The following is a 20,918-nucleotide window of genomic DNA, read 5'->3' as shown; positions in this document are numbered from 1 at the left end:
TGCCACACATCTTCAGAGGATTTGGAGACTGGAGTAGGTAATTGCTAACGTTCACCAGCTCTGACATGTATTAATCTTTAGGCTTACCCCCAGCCTCTTCCATTTGCTCCTAGATATTTGATTGAAGATTCGTTGTACTGAACTTGAGATTCAAGATTAGGCTGTGGATGAAAGAGTTAAAAGTGACAGCTGCTTGGTAGACACATAAAACAATCTGCATAATTTCTGTGATCTTTCTCCAGTTACACAGGTCAGAGAACAGCCACCAAAATCACATAGTCATGCACTTGGCCATAGTTTCCTGGGTACCAAAGCACTGTAGCCAAAGAACCAAGTGTCATCTCTGAAGGTCTAGGAACTAGCCATGCCTGGACAATGGAGAGGTTAACTTATGGCAGTCTTTATCTTCTGGTAAATACTGACACTGGAAAGTGATTGATGATCAACTGGCTTTAATTCCCTCACCCCAGGTCCCTCTGGGGGGACTAATCAATCAGGTTGAAACTTGTACTCTAGAAACACAAGGGGTCCTCCCCATGGGAATTTCACCTTATTCAAAGTTTTTAACAATCTCTGAAATGGGGAGTATATGGGGCAAGACTCTGCCAGCCATGCCTGCAATTAAAATTTGAGACAGGGTTAAGATCTTTGCATGTGGCTTTTTATACGAGTGAATTCTCATTCCTATCTGTCCATAGATTCCAAGAGCACAATTAATGTTCCCTGAGTTACAGAAGTCAGTTCTGCATCATCTAGGATTAGGGCTGGTTCAAACCCACTCCTGTGGTTTAATTAATGTAAAAGCAACCTTCTGTAAAGGCCTATAGAACATGTGAAGTTTTCATGGTTTGCTGACTCTGTGACTGAAATCTGGGGGAAAGTCTCCCAGGGAGTTGTTTTCTTGCCGGATGTTTGATATTTCAAAGGGAGAGATTCAGGTCTGGACTTGTGTTTCCAAACAACAGTTGCTCTAATTAATGAAGCATTTATCAAAGGTGATGTCCATTATCATGATTGTTGGAAACAGAGTGATTACTGAATGACCACACACTTTACTGATGTGGAGTGGAAGTGCCCCAGAGCCACACACCAGGGCTGGGAGAATCTGCCCCATGACAGGCGGTGGGAGGAGATCACATTCCCATCTTACTGAGTTTACCATCCACTGAATGATCATTCTCACACAGCAGCCCAAGATTCCACATGAATGTTGAGAGGGTAAGAGATCCAGGACCTACTAAGACCTGCACTAGTCCTACAGGTGCACAGAAAAAGGGTGAGCTCACTTACATGTGGCATCTTAAATAAATAAATAAATAAAATAAAAAGCAAAGCACCACGGTCCTCAATCCAGGGCACAGCTTGGTGTTTGCAGAAGGTGGGCTGTGGGGGTGTGTGAAGTAGGTGAAGGTCGTCAAAAGGCACACACTTCCAATTACAGAAACTCACTCATGGGATCATCATGTGCAGCATGGCAGCTACAGCTAATAATACTATTTTAAACAATTAATTTGTATATTTGAAAGTTGCTAAAAGAGTGGATCTAAAAAGTCCTCATCACACACACACAAAAGATGTAACAATGTGAGATGATGGACGTGAGATGGACTCATCATGGTGATGATTTCACAGTACATACAGACATTGAGTCATTGTGTTGCTCATCCAAAATGAATATGAAGGGATATGTCAACTATGCATCAGTTAAAAAAAAGAAAATGGTGGAAGGATGATAAGTGCTCTCACAATTGCTGAGAAAGATGAAGCACTGAGCTTTGCCTCAGGGTCTGCAGTCTTCGCTCCTCTCAGTGATGTAAAGGATACTTACGGCCTTGGACGCAGCAGATGGGATAGGCCTGGGGTTCCTCATTTCTCACAAGCTCCCAGGAAATGCCAATTCCTGCAGACCCCTGGCTGCATTTGAGTAGCAAGGTGTTAAAGCTCCTGAGGGTGGAGATTAGCTGGGCTGATTTCTAAGGGATCCAGTTACACTTATGAGTACAGCACAGGGGCTTTTTTGGCCTCCACTCCTGACACTGTGAAATAGCTGCGGGGTGAGCCAAGGTGGTGTTTCCCTTGCAGAGAAGAGGAAAATGGCAACTTTCATCAGACTGGAAATGATGCTGTTTCATGTTCATATACCGATCTCCTCAGACAAATGGGGCCCACCAGCAAACACCTTCAGAAATAAAGGCCAAAAGACCATGGTGACTTTTAAAGTATTATTTTGGAGTGCTATCCACAATGAATAAACTAGATTAAAGGAAATGATTTTATGTCACAGCTCAAGTGGTTCAATTGCCTAGGAGCTTTTTTTTTAAAGTTTTATCTTGAACCCTTCTTGGAAGTGTCTACAATTACATGAGGGCTTGACGGAGTGTGTCACTGCTTGTTCAAAGCTCTGGTGGCAAATAAAATATATAATGACAGGAAGGACCCTTCACTACACTTGTTAAAATATGGAAGGGCCCTCCTTGGGAAGCTATACATTCTTGGTCACCATGAGGAGTAGAAAGTGAGCCTGCAGAAGACACAGCTGGGCCACAAGAGAGGAGCCTGCCGAGCTCCCACCCCTCTCAGCCCCTCTGATAAAGGCTCTGTCTGACCCCCAGACACTCAGCCATGCCTCCCGGGGCTCACAGACCCTGAGAGGCCTGGCGTGGGTGCCGGTGGTCTCCTCTGACCTGGGGGAGGAAGCGGTGGGCTCAGGAGAGTCCCTGGACATGGAGTGAGGGCCCCGGCCCGAGGTGCGGCACGCGCCGAGGGACACCATCTGTGCGCTCCGCTGGTGTCGGCTTCCACGTGTGTAAGACGAGCGGCCCGGCTGCTCTTGGGTGTTTCTTGATTCTTCAACGGTCCTTGGGCCTCAGCAAAATTGGCAGAAGTCAGACATGTGTAATCTCAGGCATCCCTGCTGACTCAGTGGTAAAGAATCTGCCTGCCAAGGCAAGAGACACAGGTTCGATCCAGAAAGATCCCACACGCCGCGGAGCAGCTAAGTCCGCACACCACGACCATTGCTCCTGTAGAGCCCGGAGCCGCAGCCCCTGACGCCCGGGCCTCCCAGAGCCTGTCTCTGCAACAAGAGCGCGGGGGGCTTTCTTGGAGTGAAAGCTGCTCCCCCACAGCACAGACAGTGGCTGAGATGAGGCCCAGATGGCCCTGCAAGCCTGACGGGGGAGCCACAGCCTTCAGTCACCGTGCAGGTGAGCAGTGAGCACCTCCGGGCCTCAGAGAATCGTGGAGAGTCGTGGGGCCTGGATTCCTGTCCTCAAGAAGCCCTGGGCCTAAGAGGGGCATCAGACAAGACATAAGTGCCCCACCATATGGCACGTGCTCACCAAGAAAAGGCACACAGGACCAGAAGAAAGACAAGGAGTTACGACACAGCCCGAGGGAGTCAGGAAAATCAGCAGAGCAGATGGTTTTCAAGCCAAGGCCTCAGAGGTACGCAGTTCAGCAGCCAGGAATCCAGAGTTGGGGCCAGTGGTGGGTGCAACAGAGAGCAGGTTCCCCCAGAAAGGCAGATGTGAAGGCAGAGCGTTCATCTCAACTCCTGGATGATGTCAAAGGCGGGGTGGACTGCGGGGTGGACACAGGGGGTGAGGGCTGGCAGAGGAAGGGGGCAGGGGAGAGAGGGTGAAAGGCATTTAGAGCCTGGCCTGGGATGCCACTATCCTTCCTGGGAAGTGGGAGCCACTCAGATGCTGTGAGTAGAGAACGCACATGTTCAGAACTGCAGTTAAAGCAGATCAGTTACCACAGGGAGAAAGCAAACAGGAGGGCGGAGAGGCTGCAGCCAGAGGGCAGTCAGGAGCCCAGCAAGAGCGCTGGTGAGAGGAGCCCAGACTGAACTCAGGAGGCGGAGCTGGAGGGAGGAAGCCCATCAGAGCAGGGGTAGGAGAAGAAGAGGGGATGGTAGGAACATGGAGAGCAGCTCCTGCAGAGGCTGAGGATCCTCGTTTGGTGATGAAGGGAAGCTCAGAGAAGTCAGTCCCTGAAGGGGGAAACCTGAATCCTCATCCCTGTCCAGATGTTTGCCTACAGACGTTAGAAGGGTGAGAATCAAGCAAAACTCAGGATAAGATGTGTTTCTTGTGTTAATTCTTAAAAAAAAAACAACAAAAAAAAACCCTCTATCAATCACAATTTTTAAGTTGGAATCTAATTCACATATCATAAAATTTACTCTGTAAAATGTGCAACTCACTGGAATGGATTGCCATTTCCTTCTCCAAATGATTCACCATCTGTTTGCAAAACTGTGCATCTATCATGGCTATCTAAGTCAGAGCACTTCATCTCCTCACAGAGAAAGCCACTACCCACTAAACAGGCACTTCCCCTTCTGCCTTTCCCCAGCTTTCAGCAATTGTCTGTGTGCTTTTTGACCCTAATGATTTGCCTATTCTGCATATTTAAAGTACACGGATTTGTACAACTGTGGCCACGTATGCTGGTTTCTTACACTTGGTGCTATGTCTTTGAGACTCATCTATGGTTTAGCACACGATTCATTCCTCTGTTTGACTTGAAAAATTTCCTTTCTAGGCCATTATAATACATACACACACCCAAGTTCTTTTCTTTTTAATTGTGAAAAACTCACAGAATATAAAATTACCATTGTCGCTCCATCCACGTCACTAGGAACCATCTTTGTGCAGGGAGCCTCTTTGCCTCACCCACCCTGAGCCACTGGTGAGCACAGCGCAACCAGCCCAGCCACGACACACTTTCTTGGGACCCTCTGTGACACCCACCCAACCAGGACTCCATGCGGGCCTCCCCACGGCAGCCTCAGAAGAGAACCACATGGTGGGGGGGTGGGCAGAGGTGGCTAAGGAGAGAGACCAGGAGAGAGGAGAGCAGAGGCGGGTGGAGGAGCCGCCCATGCTGAGCCCCTGTCTCAGCCGTTTGCCTGCCAGACCAGCCCTGCTTAACTGCTGGGACCAGAAACGGTCAGATGGGTGAGGGAGGTGTGACCATGGATGCCAGCAGCTTCAGCCAGACACCCGACAGTCTGCAGTGCAAACCTGCCAGGCCCAGCTTCAAACCCGGGCCAGCTTCTGAGTCCCAGAGCCCCAACCTCATGTGAGGGGCTATCCTAGCCCCATCCTCCACAGTGCCACATCCCAGCTCTCAGGAGCATCCTCTGAGCTCCCAGGAGAGTCCTCTGAGCTCCCAGGAGATCGTGTCCACTCAGGGTGTATGACAAATGGCATTAGGCTGGGACCAGTTGGAAGTGGCCAGAGCGAAATCAAGTTTCTCTGTATCTCTTCTGCCCCTGAAGTGCCCACTCTCTCCTACTCGCTCATGCCTGTTTTGTCCAGGTGTTCCCTGAGCACAGCCAGGCTGCAGGGAGGGGTTTCAGGGCACAGCAAGAGCTGCAGCATCTCACAGTGAGCAGGGCTGGCCACCAACTCACGCCCGACTCTGGGAGAGCATCACTGTGGGTCAGAAACTGACCCTCTGAAGGCACAGGTGACTGCTCCTGGATCACACAGGGGCCCCAGAACTTAGGTTTGTCTTGTGACCTCTACAGCTGGCTCTAAAGGACAGAACATCTAGCAAGGAGACATCTGGACCCTGGTAATCACAGTCAGGTTGGTTAAGTACAAAGGGGGTGGGGTGGGGCAGTGAGGACCGGGGTGGGGGCTGCCTGCCTCTGCTGTCCCCCTGCCCCATTCCCCTGACCTTCTCCTCCTTACCATCCTACTCCTGGCCTGGGGCAGTGAGGACGGGGTGGGCGTGACCTGCCTCTGCTGTTCCTCCCGCCCCATTCCCCTGATCTTCTCCTCCTCAGCATCCTACCCGTGTATTGGGTTTTCTTGGCCCAGACACAACAGAAGTGATCATTAAGTTACTCAGTATTCAGTGGAATAGTCACGAAGTGACTTCAAGTGTAAAAAGAAATAAAATTAAAAATAAAATCCACCCAGACTGTTAATGTTTTGGATGAGGTTAGTGTCAGAGAAGATCCTTGGGCTCCTGGTAAAGGTCCCCCTGAAACTCTGGCTCTGGAAGGAGGGAGAAAAGATGTCCTTTGGTGAATGTGACCTAAGCCTGGTTTGTGTTTGACCAGCTCATTGATTTGATTATTGGTCATCATCACATTTGCTGAGCCCTGTTCTGCATCTGTTCAAGGTCCTCACAGGGCCCACAAGCTGGAGAGCTCATCGCAGTGTGCTTAAAGACTTGAGGGGTCCTGGGTGAGGCAGAAAATGGTGTGGGCAGAGCATGGGATCAAGACAGGCATCCTGGACCTGGTGAGGTCTGAGCCGGGTCTCCAAGGGTGAGTTTGGCAGGGCCTGGCTCTGAGCAGGACTCAAATACACGATGAATGACTAAATGAATGAAAATGGAAATCTTCCCCCCAAAGAGCAAGACTGTCAGCTCTTCTGTAACTGAGTCCAAGCTTGTCCTGCTCATCTTATGACAGGCCGATAAATTGAGAGATGAGTTCTTGGGGCAAGGAACAGTGACTTTATTCAGAAACCCAGGACTCTTGTCTCAGGACCCATCTTGCCTGAGTTAGAATTCAGGCTTCCTTTATATTAATTCTCAAAAGTGGTGGGGGAGGAAAGTCAAATATTTCCTCATTCTGATCAGGCTCCAGAGGGGATGTGTTAATGTCTGCCTCCCTGACGTGATTCACAGGTGAGTCTGGTCAGGAAGTTTCCTGTGAGCTAAACAAAGTTATTATTTTAGCTTGGTGCTCATTACCTGGGATGCAGGGCTCCCAGAGATGGGACTTTATGTTCAAGCTTATAGGCAACATTCCTTTAGTGGTTAACTCCTAATAGGTAGAATGCAAAGGCTCCTTCTTTATGATGCATTCAGGCCAAAGCTTGGAACTGCAGGGCACCCAGGGACCGGAGGAAAGTCCCCGCGAGGTGCCCACCCCACTCCCTCACAGCTGTTTTGCTGACTAAGCAGCCTGTGTCTTGAGTCCCGGGGGGCACCTGTTTGCCCTCTTCTCTCGGACAGTGCTGGTTGTAAGATCTAGATTGGGCTGAGGCAGAAAAGGAGAGACAACTTCAACGGAAGTAGGTGACCTTTATTCAGGCAAGGAGGGGTGGCAGTCGGCCAGCAACCCGGCTGAGCCTGAGAGGTATCAGGGAGGCTTCATATTTAAAGGGAGGTTTGTGGAAGCGATAAGGGAAACGTTAGTCAGGCAGGATGTTTTGGGTATTCTTTAGTTGAGATGGCATTTGTAGTTGGGCAGGGGGTGATAAATCCTCTGGACAAGGGGTGGTAAGTCCCAGGTAGATGCAACCAGCCTGGAGCATCAGGGCAGGACCTAAAGTTTGGTTTTGTTTTCCCGAAGTTAGATGACTCAGCAATGGCCTCTGAGACTGCTGTTTCCTTTTCTAGGCCCAAAGACTCTTTCACTTGTCAAAAGTAACACTCACCTGTGCCTCTCCCTGATCAAGCCCAAGCAAACCAGCTGCCCTCACCTGAAAGGGTGTTAGTCTCTCAATCATGTCCCTGTGACTCCATGGACTGTAGCCCACCAGGCTCCTTTGTCCGTGGGATTTTCCAGGTAAGAATACTGGAGTGGGTTGTCATTTCCTTCTCCAGGGGATCTTCTCAACTCAGAGATGGAACCCAGGTCTCCTACATTATAGGTGTATTCTTTACCATCTGAACCACCAGGGACATGCATAAGAAACTGCTACCTCCCGAAACTGGGGTCAGAAGGCTGGGAGTGTGGTTCAGGCTCTACAAGGCTTTTCGCATTCTCCTAGCATCTCCTCTGGTCTCCCTAAGAAGCTCTTACATCTCAGGACACCTCTAACCAATACCCTCTTTTGATGGGAGCTAGTGCTCAGCGGTTAATATTTTCAGCCCAGAAAGACACAGCTTGTGCTTTAGACCATGGCAAACCCTCCCAGCTAGCCCCAGTCCAACCAAATCCTCTCCTGTTCCTCAGATCCCATGGCCAACAGACAGTCCCTGAGTCTGTTCAGCAAACAGGCTCCCACCGTGTCCAGCGCTGAGGCTTCTCCCGCCCCCGTGTCCCCTAGGCCCTAAATGATGAGCCCGCACTCCTGGGAATGGAGGGTATCCTGTGCACTGATTCTGAGGTTGCTGCTTGGCCTTCTTCCACCTTCAACCAGAGCAGGGAGCTGGCTCGGGCAGGCCCTTGGGTAGGGGGAGGAGGGGATGAGCGGTCAGTCCCTCCGGCTCCTGCGGGCCGCGGCCCTGTGGGAGGAGGTGCTGGGGGCTGAGAGCGGGCTTGGCCTCCTCAGCGGTCAGGACTCGGGGTGCATTCAGGGGAGGCTGAACCTACTGGGGAATGGTGACAGTGTTATGGTGACAAGCTGTTTCCATCTCTGTACGAGCTGGTCCAGTTCACCAAATTCTCCCAAAACTAACACCTGTATATAAACACTCTTCCTCTGGCAACAGGGGGTGGGCTGAGTGTTTTCCAGGAAACTCCTCACTAACCTCTGGGAAACATTCTGACAGAGTCTCTGATGATGCAACAAACGTCTGCTTTGTTTAGGAATCAACAAGGACTCACTGTTTGGCACATGGATGTCAATGCTATGTAGCAGCCTCGATGGGAGGGGAGTTTGGGGGAGAAAGGACGCATGTGTGTGTTTGGGTGAACTGTTCCCCTTGGTGTCACTTGAAACTGTCACAACACTGTTTGTTAACGGGCTACACCCCAAATACAAAGCAAAAGTTAGAAAAGAGAACAACATGTGACCAAACACAAAAAGAAGACACTGGATGACCTGAACGTTGGCTTCAAAAGCACATTTTGGTAACACAGAAAAGTACAGTATTTTAAAATCCTAGTTTATGATTTAGAGTCTATGATATTTAGGTGACTGATCAATTGTTTAATACAGGCACTGATAAAAATACAAGCTAAAGGCTAACCAGTTTTAATGTCATAAATTTCACACTACAGTCTAAAGCCAGGGCACATATGTCTATTTATCTGTCTCCCTCCCTCCAACTCCCTCTCTCTATCATTTTAAGATTCGTGTCACCAGTGAGCTCACTCCAGCTCTCCTGCAACACACACCCTTCATTCTGTGGGAGAAGTGATAACACTCGTTTACACTAGTGTAAGTGAGGAGGTGACGCACGGTGACAGAAGGAAGGAGACTGGCGGGGGGCTCAGCCCGGCCTCGGCCTGGGGTCTTTGCCCAGACCCTCACTCCCTCTCTCACTGCTGACCATGACAGGGGCCTGGAGAAGCCTGTGAGGAGCCCTGGCCAAGAACCTTCATGCACGTCTCACCATTTACATCATGAGCATGGAGTTTTTGCAAAGATCTTCAAATTTCTGTTTTTTCCTGACTTCTTTAGTCTTCATTAGTCTTCTCACCAGGGGTGTCATTAACTAAATCAGCCTATATTATTAATATTAACATATATTATTGATAAGTAAATATATTAAAATAATAATAGTACATAACAGTTAATATTTATTTACATTATATGCATATATTTATGTAGCATTATGTTATACTAAATTAATAAATATAAATAAACTAGCATAGCGATATGAGTATATATTACTCCTCAGAGGCAGATCTTTGCCTTTTATGCAGTCAACTCTGCCTGCTGACCACATTTTGTTTGCCAGAAAAAAATGAAGACTGAGGCCAGAGTGAAAAGTGAGGGGAAGGCAGGCAGAGAAGACCCAACTTGAAATTACAGGGACGTATAATTAAATCACTCAAGTGCAACAAGAAGTGTGTTCCCAAGACCAGCCTGAAGTGCACAGTCTTAGTGAGGGGAGCGATGCGACCCCGCACCCGGCTCATGGGCACCTTCTGGGGTGGGGTGAGCGGGAGGGAGACTCCTCCTGGTGTCTCTCCGCGGGCTCCTCTGCGGACCCGCTCATCCGCCCCAGGCTCTGCTGTGACCTGTGTGCTTTGCCCCCAGGAGGCCCGTTTCCTGCTCTCCACTGTTCCCCGCCTACCCTCTCTCTTTCCTGGATTCTCTGGGCTGCTACCGGCCAGGCTGGAGACACAGGGATCACAAGACCTTCCCTGCAGCCCATGAGTTGTCCTCGACCCACCCTCCTCCTTTAGAGCTGGGTTAACAGGGTGCCTGGTGTTCATTACTGAGACTTTCCTTGCTTGCAGTTTCCTCCATTCCTGATGGTGGGATGCACAGGGCAACTAAAGCCATTTCTGAATTTCCCTGAATGTGGATGCTAGATGAACCTAGTTTGCTTATAGCAGAATCATGTCGTTCTAAAGAAAGATTTTTATATTCCTATTGAAAACCACTGGAAAACCCCCAAACAGGAAATGGTGACACCTCAAAGTCATACTGTTACATGACAAAAGCAAGTTGTAAAACAACACACACATTATTTGTCTAACTGAACTAAAAATGAACCTATATTATCTGTGTGTAAATAAATATATATTTGAAAAAAAATTTTTTTTAAAAACTGGAGGAATATATACAAATGAACCACAGATACTTTGATAAGGATGAGAGAGAAATTCTATTTTACTCTAAATTATCCAGTTTGTGTGTGTGTATGTGTGTGTGTGTACTTTTAACTCAGGAGGAACTTGAACAAGAGTGTATATTGTTTGTCTTTAAATAAACACTTTACATATGATTGTACAGAACCAGCTTATCATAAAAACCGGACCAATGTATTTCAGAGTCAAACAAATGATAAGCTGCATAGAAGAGAGTGAATATCTGCTGAAGGGCTAGAGACAGAAAGAGCACACGAGCAGCACAAACAGTGAAATGCTGGCTGCACGCTGCTGTCCCCTCCAGTCACTGGGTCATTCCCTGAACGCTTGCTGGGTTTAAGGCAGCCTGGAAGTCAGTCACCTGTCCAAGGCAAGTCTGAATTGATGCCAGGCCCATAGTAAAAATATGTTTTATTTAGTAGCTCTCAGAGGTAGAAAATGTTATTCTCTAAACTTATTTTGGCCCGTTCTATAATGGATTGTTCCACTAAAAACAAAACACTCAAACCAACATTAAAAACCACCCTTTTGGTGTACCTGAAAGCTTTTGCCATTTTAGAGCTTTCTCTTTTTCTGTCATCTCTTAAACATGTAAAATAAATACAGTCAAGTCCCCTCAGGAGGGGCCACTCAGGGAGCTCTGGGCCTCAGTCGTTCCTAGGAATAAAAGTGGCAAAGAGCAGTTTTGCTCCAGAACTCTAAAGGCATTTTGGTGTGGGATAATCGGGACCCGAGGAAAGCATATGATAGCTTGATACTGTTTCTCACATCTGCCACAGCTCAGTGATTTTCAATATCTTACTTTCTGTAACCAAAGATTGAGAATGCTCAGGAGAGATCATAAATATAACTACATAACTCGTTATAAATAGCATATAAGTAGAAAGTATAGTTAGATGTGAGTCTAACTTACCTTAATATCCTAGTTCCTGTGGCTCTCAGTCCATAAGGCTCAGACTACATTCCTCGGGCACCTCTACAGATTGGACAGTAGGTGGCGCTTTCAGCCTGTTTGGAAAACAGTTCATGGGCTTTGGCTTGTTTACTTGCTTTTTAACTGTTTTACCACCATTGCACAGAAAACCGAATAATTTGGTACATAAGTGTATGAAGTCCAGATCAATGTCATGGGAGCAATTCCAGAAGAACACAAAGCCATATAACTCGATTTGTAGGAAGCATTTACAAATATGCACAGAAAAGACTTTATGTCTCCATAGATTCAAACTGAAAACAGAAAGTGAAAGTCACTCAGTCCTGTCCGACTCATTGCCGTCCCTTAGATTGTAGCCCGCCAGGCTCCTCTGCCCATGGAATTCTCCAGGCAAGAACACTGGAGTGAGTTGCCATTCTCTTCTCTAGGGAACCGTCCCAACCCAAATTATCCAGTAATAAAACACTTTTAGCGTTTGTGCCACAAATGCTCTTTGCTACCTTGATTCCTTGTAATGACAGAATCTCAGGCTGACCTGGGACCCGCCCTAAGGTAGTTTGTGTCCTGTGACCCTGGTCAGACACATAGACTTTAGTTCGGTTTTCTTGTTTGGAAACAATTTGACCTAGCTGTTCACAAGCGAAAAACAAACTACTACACGTTAAAATGTTCCAGTAGAGTACAGTCAGGTGCTCTTGATTCTAGGAACTTCAAAGGATGTTTTTAAGCCTTGTCAGCCACCAGCTTCTCTTGATTCTGAAAGCTGGGTTTACTAGGGACCGGCAGCAGTGGAAGTGTGATGAAATCACTGCAGCGGTGTTGCGCTTCAAAGCACAGGGTCTGTACAGACTAGGAACAAAGATAAAATATTCTGAAGGGGTGAATCCAAGGCATTTACTCTTATGTGAACAAAAGCTTGTGCACAGACGCATTTTAAGCATCACTTCAGGGAGGCCACAGGCTCCCTGGGCTCTCCAAATCCCTCAGGTTAAGAGCTCCTGGCCTGGGAGTGAAAGAAAGCAAAGGCAGCCCTTCCCTCTTCCCCATTCTGACCTCTGGTCCCATGAGAGGGACGGTGGACGCTCAGCGCTGTCCCAGCCGCACGGCTGCCAGAGGAGTTACAGGAGCAGACCTGCCCAATGGCGCCGCTGCTTGCTGCCTGCTGCCGGGCCTTGTGAGAAGGCCCCAAGGAGATCTAGAAAAGCAAAGGGGAGTCCAACTCAGCAGAGCAACCCCGAAGCACAGGGAGTTAAAGAAACAGGAAGCAGGAGTCAGGTCAAGGAAGGACCCCTTTCTGATGGCTGCGCTGATAAGGGCTGTGGCTAAAGCGTCCCGCTCCCTGTGCACGCGGCTCTGCGTCTGCAGGCACTTCCGGTTTGCCTCACCGTGAGCGGGGGCTGCTTGTGAGAAGGCAGATCTTTTTTACCATCAGTAAACTGTCTTTTCCGCGCTGTCAGCCCTGTAATCTGGCACTATATGCTTATCTTGTCTGAGGAATAAACATGGAAAGATACTGAAAAAAGCTACAAAATTTGAGACTTTGTAAAAGGGAATTAAAAGAGAATGGGTCTCATGAAGAGTAACTCCTTTCAGATGGAGAAGCTGAGAGGAGAAAGAAATTGATTTAAGAAAAGATCTTATTATTAGAGCTGAGGCCATCTGCCATTTAGTCAAATATACTTTTCTGCATGCAGGGTCACCTTAGACAGACTCGTACAGACACACAATACAGCTACCATCTCCACTGATACACAGTGGGGTGCCCTGGCCACCGCTTCAGACCACCTTGTGGGCACTCAGGATGCTCAGGACTCTGTCTTATGTGTCTCTGGGAAGTGACTCCCAGGACGTCCATCCACTGAGCCGAGTTCGTCTGTTTTCAAGCAGCCCTTTAAATCCCTGAGGCCAGCGCCCCTCTCTCACCACATAAAACGTCCCCCTGTGTGTCACTGCTCCTCATCAACATGGCTGCTGCTTTTATAATCAGTCTTAAGATATGGTCACCTGATTCTGTTATTTTTTATTATGCTGAAGTCAGTCAAGTGTCGTATATCTTACTAGCATTTTAATTGGAGAAGGCGATGGCACCCCACTCCAGTACTCTTGCCTGGAAAATCCCATGGACGAAGGAGCCTGGTGGGCTGCAGTCCATGGGGTCTCAAAGAGTCGGACACAACTGAGCGACTTCACTTTCACTTTTCACTTTCATGCATTGGAGAAGGAAATGGCAACCCACTCCAGTGTTCTTGCCTGGAGAATCCCAGGGACGGGGGAGCCTGGTGGGCTGCCATCTATGGGGTCGCACAGAGTCGGACATGACTGAGGTGACTTAGCAGCAGCATATTAATACGTCAGATTCAGAGAAATAATTCAAGGATGAAGTCAACTGATTATCCTCCTATCCATATGAAGTATATAAATATAATCTCTGGGAGATGGTGAAGGACAGGGAAGCCTGGTGTGCTGCAGTCCATGGGGTCGCAAAGAGTTGGACATGACTGAGTGACTGAACAATGATAAAATATTATCTCAATTGATAAAGAATGTACAGTGCATAGGGGAAAGTGGGAGAAAAGTGTTTTAAAAATTGGATCAGGCTTAGCTAATAAAATTAGAGGTTGCAAATATTGTTTGAGGGAAGAACATAATGAATTAGGAATTAGGAAATTTTCCTCTTATGTGAAAGGAAAAAAGCAAAAGCCACGGAACTTTCTCATGAGTAGACATATTTATTTATTTAGAAACTGCTTATTTTCTGTCAATCAATTTCCATTTTAAGAGTTTGTGGGGTTTCCATAATGGCTCATGGTAAACAATCCTGCTAATGTAGGAGACATGTGTTCAATCCCTGGTCCAGGAAGAACCCACGTGCCTCAGAGGAACTAAGGCCATGCACCACAACCATCGAGCCTGTGCTCCACAGCCTGGGGGCCACAGCTCCTGAGCCCACGCTCTGCCACCACTGAAGCCTGGGGGCCCTGGGGCCCACGCTCCATAACAAGAGAAGCCGCTTCAACGAGAAGACCAGGCACCAAAACCAGAGAGTGCGCCCCGCTCATGGCAACCAGAGCAAACCTGTGCAGCAGCAAGGACCCAGCACAGCCCCCACCCAAGAAAAGAGCCTGTGAAAGAACAGCTGAAGCCCACGCAGTGCTGTGCCTACCCATCCAGTGGCCTGAGCAGTGGGCGCTGCAGGCCAGCCTTCAGGGGGATCTGCGGAGTAGGCAGCGAGCTCGCTGCCTGCCTGTGGACTAGGCCAGCACCTCAGATCCAGTAGCGTTGCACTCAGGTGCTGAAGTGACCCATTCACGGTGAAGTCCTCCTTGGTCAGAGCTTGCTCAGCTGCCACCTGCTCTTCCCTTTTAATCTCTTCAGAATCTGCAGATGTAGAGATCAGGCACGACCTCCCAAGAGTGTTCACAGGAAACGGTGCCGCGCACGGGCAGAACTTCCCGAGTGAGCATCCGCCGAGTCAGACCCACCGACAGCTCCCTGGTTGCCGGGAATGGGTCGTCTCCAGAGTGCAGAGGAGAGTCTGTGTCACACAAACCGATGGTAAGAAGTTCACATACATGCCTCTGGGAGAGGCTGGCGGTCAGCCCTGGGCTCGTAAGCACCAGGAGTCTTAGCTCCTGGAAGCTGCCTGGGTCTGGTTAGTGGAGGCTCCAGGAGCAAAGCGGCAGCAAACTGCAGCTCAGCTCGCTGGCGAAGGTTCCTGGAGGACGCAGCAGGGACAGCAGCTGGGTTTTCAGTGGCAACGATGGCATGAGCTGCCTACAGAAGCTTCTCCCAGGTTCTCTTCGGATTCCTAGTGTACACGCCGTCACTTTTCCTTCTGTAGATGTACTGCTCCTTTGGGAAGTAAAGGTTGGTGCTACCTAAGAGGGCCCCTGCTGCAAGGAACGTGATGACGTCATCCTTCATTTGCCGGACAGCAAGGACCCAGGATAGTGTAAAAGATTCACTTCCCGTTATGACAAGAATCCAGACAGTGCCCTACGGACCACTGTGTGGGTACCGTGGGAAAAGCCTGAGAAGATATGTTAGAGAAGCCAGATAATCTGATAAAACAAACTTGACTTTCATTCAGTTTGTAGAAATAAAGCTGTGAGTTTTATTCTTTAGAAGTTTAAAATTTTTTTGTAATGTCTTGGCATTTCTGAGAAACTTGTAATACATGTACAAGGTTCAAGAACCTAGAAATATGAAATACTTTATATTACATTGTTCTTCCTACCCCCTCCCTTCTTGTCAAGGCCCTGCTGCTTCCACAGTCAGCCACGTGTTTTGTTTCTCAGGAAAAGCTTCCGGAGGTTTATTTGTTTGTTTGTTTGTTTTTCTAAGTATTTATATGGCTGTGCCCGCGGGACCTTTGCCATGGGAACTCTTAGCTATGGCCTGTGGGTTCTAGTTTCCTGACAAGGGATTGAACTCAGGCCCCTACAATGAGAGTGCAGAGTCTTAGCCCCTGGATCAGGAGACACGACCCAGAATGTCATTTTATGGATACACAAGCAACTATGAATATCTATTTCTTCTTCACTCCACATGTGGTGCTAATGGTAAAGAACCCACCTCCCTGTGCAGGAGACATAAGGGACTCAGATTCAATCCCTGGGTCTGGAAGATCCTCTGGAGCAGGAAATGGCAACCCATTCTAGTATCCCTGCCTGGAGCATCGCCATGGGCAGAGGAGCCCGGTGGGCTACAGTCCATAGTGTCACAAAGTGTGGGACGTGACTGAGTGACTGAGCACAACCACATTTAAAACCATACATGGTCGCACAGTGTGTACAGTGTTTTATGTATCTTGCTTATATTCAGCTGACACTATCTTGGGGAATATTCTCTCTTGGGACACTATTTTCCACAAATCAGTCCAGTGAATAGACGATGTACTATAATATGCTTTACTGGTCCACATTGGAATAAACACTAATATAAAATGACATCTTGACATCACAATAAACAATGTAATGCATAACCTTAGCCTAATTTATTCCATTGCAGGAAAATGTATCAATTTCTAATGCATATGGAATTTCTACAAATCTAATGGATTTGTAGCCTGAAGTATTTCTAACTGAAATGTAGCAACTGATAGGATTCTGCTGGTAAACTAGCACGTTGCTGGATTTCCCCCCCTCCCCCACTCCACCAAGGAGCTATGCAATGATCATTTCTCTTTCCTTAAGACTCAACCTCTCCTCTCCCAGATTTCTCCCTGATTTGTTTTTAAAAACATTCTCCAACCTCTTCTGCCCTTGTGACTTCTCTATAATCTGCTCTTCTTAGCACTGTCCTTCATTCTCACGCCCTCATTGCCTGGTCTGGTCTCTACCTGCCATCTGAACATTGCCCATCATTGCTCCACCCACTCCCCTAGAGATGGTATCAATATGGCCAGATAGATGGTTGAGTATAGAAAAATGGTTCATGGATGATACTGAATCACTGAGCCTGGATGAGAAGGAGACATCCACAGGGGAGTCTAAGGTAGCTGGGGAAGAAGGAGAATTTAGGTTTTATCTGTGGTCTTCATTCAGGGGAAGATGCTACAGGGCCCACCAGGGAAGGAGAAGTCAGAGTCAGAGGTTAATACTTGGGAGGTGGTGTCCAGAAATTCCAGCAGGAACTCTGGAGAGAAGAGTGAGGGAGAGCACCTGCTGTGAAGCTGCTGTGAGTGTCGGGCAGGGACACACACGGGACAGCAGAGAAAGGAGCAGGAAGGTGATAACAGGCTTCCCAAGGGAGGGAGGGTGTCACGGTGATAGTGATGTGCACACAATTACACATGTCATGGAGATGAGGGAGGACGGAAAAGAGCCAGTGAGAGGGAGGGCGGATGCAACTAATACATCCTGTACGCTGTTTCCTGAGAGGCCAAGAGCAGAGGCCAAGAGAGGCTGAGCCAGAGCACAGGACACAATGAAGGAGACATGAAAGTTGATAAATAAAAACATACGTGTTCAAATCAAGATTGTGTTAAAACGCTCTTTTAAGGAATACAATTGGGATTTTAAGGAACTCCTTTTAAGGAATATAGAAATAAAATTGCAGGTGAGATATTAATTCTTAGATGATTCACAAGAATGACTCCCCTGCCTAAAGAGTGACACCATCAGAAGCACTTCTGTGCAGAGGAGAGCAGGGAGATGGCACATCACAGTGGTGGAGACATGTGGTTGATGGAGACTCTGGGCCTTCACGGGTCGAGGGGGTTCCTGTAGACCCCACATGCCAGTGTGCTGAGAACATCGAGCAGGAGTTACTTGAGCCATTGAGAGTCACTGTACTTGAAGGGGTTTTTGTTTAAATATAATTTTATTTCTTTTTGGCTGCACTGGATCATCTTTGCTGCCTGCAGGCTCTCTCTACTTGTAGCGAGCAAGGCCTGTGCTCTAGTTGGGTGGTTGTGCTTCCCACTTTGGTGGCTTCCCTTGCTGTGGAGAGCTGGGCTCTAGAAGGCCTGGGCTCAGTCTTTGCGGTGTACAGACTTAATTTCTCTGTGGCATGTGGGGTCATCTGGGACCAGAGATCAAACCAGTGTCCCCTGCACTGCAAGGTAGATTCTTAACCACTGGACCACCAGGGAAGCCCCTGTACTCGAAGTTTTCATTGGAGCTACCTAAAACATGATAAAAGTGACCTCAGCAAAAGGAGCACCAAGCACACGGCCTGCCTTCCACCAAAGAGAGCCTGCTGGATTTGCACATACCCCTTTCCATTTCTGAACCGCATTTGCCATTTACTCACTTCCTCTTTCTCCACCTGAAACCCACACATCTCTTAAATTCTCCAAGCAATCTTCCTGGTGGCTTTCTTCCAGGGAAGTAGAATTTCTAGGCAAAAGATTCTGTGCAATCTTTCTATGTGAATATCAGACGAAGGTGAACATTTTGTTTGAGGTTATGGTTCTGGAAATTCAGAATTAAATATGTTTCAGCTCACATTGGCCAAACGTGCTGTACCTGGCCTCAGCCTCCTGTATTTTAGTTGGCTCACTGGTGTCATTAAGGTCCTGGGATCCCTCTAGCCCCTCAACTACTGCATCCACCTCCTACGGCCTGGCAAAAAAAGGCTCTCTGGTACCATTAAGATCCCTGTTGATTGCAGATCCTGTGATCTTGCTGGTGCCTTGACTTGCTGCAGCTTCCTAAGTCCTTACCTAGGATTTGTTGGCATAAAGTTCAACCAGGAAAAACAGAAAACAAAATCTGTTTTAGTGTGTCTCTTGATATTTGGCTTTGTTTTTACATTTGCAAGAGCAAAACAGAGAAAATGAAGCAAAAGATACTTTCAAACATATATGGTTAACTGATTTAGAATTACTGATTCAAAGAGTGTCTGTAAAAATAAAATGTGACTTCCACTCCCAGCTTTAAGAGGAACAGTATCTGAACGTCCTCATCTGGCACTGGTAATTACAAAGCTGAACAAAATACTGGGAGCAACTGTTTTCAGATCCTGGACTGCAGGCCATGCAGGACTAAGTTCCTAGAGGAAGATGGATACACAAATCCATCTGAAGACTCCTGGCTGTCTGCCTTCAGGCAATTTCCATGCTGCAGGTACAGGGAGGGGAACCCAGATGCAGCCCAGCAAAGCCCTGATCTGAGAACACAGGTGAGCCAGGGAGGTGCAGAAGGTGATATGTGTGGGGCAGGGCATCGATAAGAGAGAGCTACTCAGACAGAAAGAATGATTACAAGTGCTTAATGAGCCCGCTGAGTCTCTGTTATCTGATCACACACAGGTGAGATTCCACAAGGCTGAGCAGGAACAACTTTTGAGGAAAGAATTATTACTGGAGATCTATGCATTGAGTGGGACCGGATGCCATGATCTTAGTTTTCTGAATGTTGAGCTTTAAGCCATCTTTTTCACTCTCCTCTTTCACTTTCATCAAGAGGCTCTTTAGTTCCTCTTCACTTTCTGCCATAAGGGCGGTGTCATCTGAATATCTGAGGTTATTGATATTTCTCACAGCAATCTTGATTCCAGCTTGTGCTTCCTCCAGCCCAGCATTTCTCATGATGTATTCTGCATATAAGTTAAATAAGCAGTGTGAAAATATACAGCCTTGAAGTACTCCTTTTCCTATTTGGAACCAGTCTGTTGTTCCATGTCCAGTTTTAACTGTTGATTCCTGTCCTGCATATAGGTTTCTCAAGAGGCAGGTAAGGTGGTCTGGTATTCCCATCTCTTTCAGAATTTTCCATAGTTTGTTGTGATCCACACAGTCAAAGGCTTTGTCATAGTCAATAAAGCAGAAATAGATGTTTTTCTGGAACTCTCTTGCTTTTTCAATGATCCAGTGGATGTTGGCAATTTGATCTCTGGTTCCTCTGCCTTTTCTAAAACCAGCTTGAACATCAGGAAGTTCACGGTTCACATATTGCTGAAGCCTGACTTGGAGAATTTTGAGGATTACTTTACTAGTGTGTGAGATGAGTGCAATTGTGTGGTAGTTTGAGCATTCCTTGGCATTGCCTTTCTTTGGGATTGGAATGAAAACTGACCTTTTCCAGTCCTGTGGCCACTGCTGAGTTTTCCAAATTTGCTGGCATATTGAGTTCAGCACTTTCACAGCATCATCTTTTAGGATTTGAAATAGCTCAACAAATAGATGGGGAAACAGTGGAAACAGTGGTTGACTTTATTTTGGGGGGCTCTCAAATTACCTCAGATGGCGATTGCAACCATGAAATGAAAAGATGTTTACTCCTTGGAAGGAACGTTATGATCAACCTAGACAGCATATTAAAAAGCAGAGACGGTACTTTGCCAACAAAAGTCCTTCTAATCAAAACTATGGTTTTTCCAGTGGTCATGTATGGATGTGAGAGTTGGACTATAAAGAAAGCTTAGCACAGAAGAATTGATGCTTTTGGACTGTGGTGTTGGAGAAGATGCTTAAAAGTCCCTTGGACAGCAAGGAGATCCAACCAGTCAATACTAAAGGAGATCAGTCTTGGGTGTTCATTGGAAGGACTGATGCTGAAGCTGAAACTCCAATGCTTTGGCCACCTGATTTGAAGAGCTGACTCATTAGAAAAGACCCTGATGCTGGGAAGGATTGAAGGCAGGAGGAGAAGGGGACGACAGAGGATGAGATGGTTGGATGGCATCACTGATTCAATGAACATGAGTTTGGGTGAACTCAAGGAGTTGGTGATGGACAGGGAGGCCTGGCATGATGCGGTTCATGGGGTTGCAAAGAGTCGGACATGATTGAGTGACTGAAGTGAACTAAACTGAATGGATTGAAAAGTGTCCAACATTCATGTGGGGCTGAGAATCCTCAGCAGCCAGAGTGAAGGAACCTCCTTGAATATGTGGGGCATTCAACTGAGACAGAAAATGCATGTATTAGAGCTGAAACTAAAAACAAAAGAAAGAAAGAGAGAGAGAGATGAAACTAATCACAAGCCTTAAAATAAATGGCACATAGAATTGCACTAACAAGCCTTAGCAATAATCCTCAAAAGTGTCTGTTATGAAGGTGATCATTTC

The 20,918-nt window shown here is 47.3% G+C and overlaps 1 long non-coding RNA gene and 1 pseudogene across 2 annotated transcripts; both read right to left on the bottom strand.

The window, feature by feature from the left end:
- Positions 1–2,208: 2,208 nt before the first annotated feature.
- Positions 2,209–13,743, bottom strand: LOC147377201 (uncharacterized). 2 transcript variants are annotated; one of them, XR_015136130.1, is made up of 3 exons: positions 12,456–13,743; positions 11,382–11,476; positions 2,209–2,938 (listed from the first exon to the last, which is right to left on the bottom strand). It is a non-coding gene; the product is annotated as an uncharacterized LOC147377201 (long non-coding RNA). The 2 variants fall into 2 exon arrangements; XR_015136131.1 differs by lacking the exon at positions 2,209–2,938 and adding an exon at positions 7,040–9,373.
- Positions 13,744–14,111: 368 nt separating this feature from the next.
- LOC147377200 (small ribosomal subunit protein uS2 pseudogene) lies at positions 14,112–16,143 on the bottom strand (annotated as a pseudogene).
- Between the last annotated feature and the right edge of the window lie 4,775 nt (positions 16,144–20,918).

Source organism: Bos grunniens, chromosome 2 (assembly GCF_055505025.1).
Source record: "Bos grunniens cultivar Pamir isolate PY7600 chromosome 2, Bosgru_T2T1.0, whole genome shotgun sequence".
In the NCBI taxonomy this organism is placed as follows: Eukaryota; Metazoa; Chordata; class Mammalia; order Artiodactyla; family Bovidae; genus Bos; species Bos grunniens.
This window is presented reverse-complemented; position numbering and strand designations above follow the sequence as displayed.